Here is a 4,032-nt window from a genome sequence, read left to right as displayed (position 1 = left end):
TATATTTGAAAAAAATCTACTGAAAAAGATTATTATTTGAGGTTACAGTCATTATTTAATCATTAATGATTCAGTGTAAAAAAAAATTATGTAAACATTTTTTATACAAAACTCAGTTGTTAATGCAAATTTGAATGTTCTGTTGCCCCAGGGCTGGCGGGCACACACAGGTGTTTGAGACAAACTGCCAATTCTGCTATCCTAATCCCATCCCTGGAGCAATTTGTCAAAATCCCTGGGGTCAGGAATGTTCTTTGAATCTAAAGCATTGGAAAATTAAAATTCTTGCAAGTCTATTTTTCTGGAAGACAATGAAATCATGATATTAAATTTGTAAAAACCAAAAAAAAAATACACATGAGATGTTTTAAATTGATTCAGCTGATATTAAAAATGTGTTAGTAGAATAGATCACATGGAGTTACATAATCAAGGTTAAAGCTACGAGTAGCCCAAAAAGCTACAAAATAATTAATATCTTTCAAAATAAAAGATTTATTTTGGACAAAATTATATATATATAACATCTTTTCTACTTCAGCATACATCATGACATGTTAGGCTGCTTCTTTATATTTAAACTTTGCATATAGTATGAGATCTCCTGTTTAGAAACTGTAGAAATTATCTATTCTCAAACTATTTTTTACATAACAAAGCATGTTTTTTTGGCAGTCTGAAAGTGTGTCAGGTAGTGTTTTAAAGAAACAGTTACAAGAGAAATATGGTTTGACAAAGAACAAGTTCCCTAAAGTTGTTAAAGGACAAGTTCCAACCAATTACCGTTAATACACCAAATACACAGGGCAATCCCCTAACAATGAGATACCCCAGGGGCAGGTGTTTATCACAACACTGCAGTAAATCACCTGTCAAATCCCCCATTGTATAAACATGTCAATAATCTGTATAAACATTCTTTAAATACATTGCATCATAAATAGCATACTTAGGGAATAGATCTGAATTCAACATTCCAACCATTTAATGTAGGGTTTCAAACAATACAGTAAATTGTATACTACCATTATGAAAAAGAAAAAAATGTAATGGTATACTATTATTATCCTTAATTTATGGAAGAACTAACCATACAGTGGTTTGTTAACTAGTTGAACCATGCGAGTGTCAACTTGAACACTAGATGCTTTCATTGTATACACTGTCTAATCCATCTTACTTTTTGTAATTGTTTGCATGAATATAATTAGAATTACTTTTGTTAACATTTTTCCAATATTGTACTATTTTAAAACTATATGCTTTTATTTCCAGGTCACCAGTTCATTCTTATAATAGGGTAATGTATGCTATTCATGTTGAAAAATTCTTCAAATAAGCTTAAATGTTTCTTGTTGCCATATACCCAACTTTAGATAAAGGTTCTTGTACCATGTTACAGGTAATTACAGTCAGAATGGATGCAAATAATTATATTCCAAATCTAATTTGAATTTAAAGTTAAAAGCTATGAATGACATTGACTGAACTGTCAATTAAAAAAAATACAAAGAAGTTAAATTGCCCATATAAACAATGTGCAGTATTTATAACATGCCATATAATTAAAATATATATCTAATATGTGTATACTAATAAAACATGTTTAACAAAAAGAGTCCTAATTCATTGTGATATTATAAAAAAAAGATTTAAAAATAGACTACGAAAGCACAATGTTCATGCTATATAAAATATAAAACCGAATGACACACTTGAACACGTATGAAATAATTGTATATAGACTTAAATATACATGATTGCAACAACAACGACAGTAACAACAACCGCTTACACTTTCACAAAAGAGAACTGTGTTACCCTTTTCAAAATAAAGTGTAATTAATGCGCATGAAACGCAGTGTTATTGGCACCATAGTTTTAAGTGCATTATTCTTACCAAATTTCATAAAGAAAAATACACTTTAAATGTGCTTAAAGTGTACGATGCGATTTTAATGCTGACAGAACTCACTCAAGTTTACTTTTGACCTAGAAAAATACACATATTGCTCAGGTAAAACAATGAAAAGAGTTTGTAAACAAAAATGTGATATGTACACGAAACATGATTTGAAACAGAAATAAAGAGTTATATATTGATGGCATAAAGAAAAAGGTGTGATCAACTTTTATTAAAGGGGGTCAATAGCACCTTTTCAACTTTTGCGATCAATATCTTATAAGGTTATTGATAATATCACTGTTGCTATATATTATGATGGCCTTTTATGTGAACAAAAGAACACATGAGTGGCACAGATTTATGGCACATGAAGCCTATCTGACAGATTCCAGGGCACGCCCATCTCCGTCAAATGTCCGGGTGTCATCACTTTGGCTGCACGCGACATCACACACACTTTCTCCCAGCATATCTCAGACAGCTTTGGCATTGAGTTGGGCAGTCGTATTTTGTACAGGTACGGGGCTCTGTAACCATCCCTATGAACACCGCCAAAAACGTACATGTGGCCAGAGGGTGAAACTATTGCATTGTGGAAGTATAAAGACTCAGGAAGACGCATTCGTAGTTTCTTCCATTGCAGGGTGTCAAGGCGCAGATGCCAAACGTCTGAGAGAGATTTGTGTTCAATGTCAGTGCTGTAATACCGTCCACCACTAATGTATACATTGTACCCCTCCTGTGCACATCCAAAGCTGCATCGTGGCCTAGGATAGCCATTCATGGGATCAGGCAAAGTCACAACTTCCGTCCAGTGGTTGTTGATCAAGTCGTAGGCATAGATTTTATCCAGGCTCTCTGCATAATGAAGACGACCACCACCCAAAACAAACAATCTGAAATATAGTCATATATACTTTTAAGTTATTTTGAACCATCTGATTTTCAGTTATTTTGTACCCTTTATACAATCATTTCGTACCCGACCTACATTTTTTTCTTTAAGACATTATTCAGATGAAAACAAAATGTTATGTCACAGAAATCAAAGAAAGTTGAAGAAGTACAACAACTAAGCACGAGTGCACAAAGATTTTTCACAATTATACTTCTTTGAACTAAACCGAAACATCATTTCAGGTGTATTTCGCTCAAATAGCACCACATTAAACTAAGTTTGCTATGTCAATCAATAGGTTACAAAATTTGCACGTTTAATAATGATCATACACTGTAATGTGATCACAAAAAAATCAAACTATTGAACTGAATATTAACCATACAGCAAGAAATTGTTTTTCAAACAGAAAACAAACAATTAAGGATAAAATTTGTTTAAGAATACTTTTCCTTTAAAACTTTGACAGAAATATGTGAATAGCAATCTTACTTGTCATCATACTGCACTACTTCTTGCTTGTACCTCCCACTTGGAACTTTTCCATTTGGTCGAAGCTTTTCCCAACTCATAGTGTGCAAATTAAGCTTGTGCAAATCGGAAACAGCTTCTGAATAGTAACCAATGGCGCCACCAAACACATAAATAGCATCTCTGTGAAGTAACAAACTTTGTCCGTATGCCGGTGGAGGAGTGGAATCCTCGACTTCTCCGCCACCACTGTAAGACATGGGGCTGGTTTCAAGGAGCTGCCACAGGTATTTCGTCTTAACCCCTGTACTATGACCCTCCCCTGCAGCTGGCAAAGAGCGATGGGCAAGGTTCAGTGTCTTTATAGTGTTACTCATGATTTGTCCGAAAGGGTAGCCAGTTCCACCGAATACAAACACCTTTTTATTATGAACAAGGATTTAGGCTGAAGCACACGTACATGGTGTGTTGTCTGATGCAACTTTGCTCCATTTTTGACTGGCAAAGTTAAACCTCCATAACTCTGGAAGGACTTTACTTTGTCGGACTCCATTTCTGTCATCCATAGGACTGTAGCCTCCGAAAACATATATATCTGAGTCATCGGCGCACATGCAATGACCGCTTCGGCCCTTCGGTCTTTTGGTATCGTAAGGTTTATATCTCGGTTGAATATTTCTGAATTTAGCTGTGCTAGAACACGAATTTCTTTCTACAACAGCTGCAAAGTCCTTCCTCGTCGCCATCTTTGTTTACG

General features: G+C 34.6%; 1 pseudogene; it reads right to left on the bottom strand.

The window, feature by feature from the left end:
- Positions 1-1,635: 1,635 nt before the first annotated feature.
- LOC128242525 (kelch domain-containing protein 10-like) lies at positions 1,636-4,032 on the bottom strand (annotated as a pseudogene).

This window comes from Mya arenaria, chromosome 8 (assembly GCF_026914265.1).
Source record: "Mya arenaria isolate MELC-2E11 chromosome 8, ASM2691426v1".
NCBI lineage: Eukaryota > Metazoa > Mollusca > Bivalvia > Myida > Myidae > Mya > Mya arenaria.
Note: the sequence above shows the minus strand (reverse complement) of the source record. Positions and strands in the feature narration are given on the sequence as shown.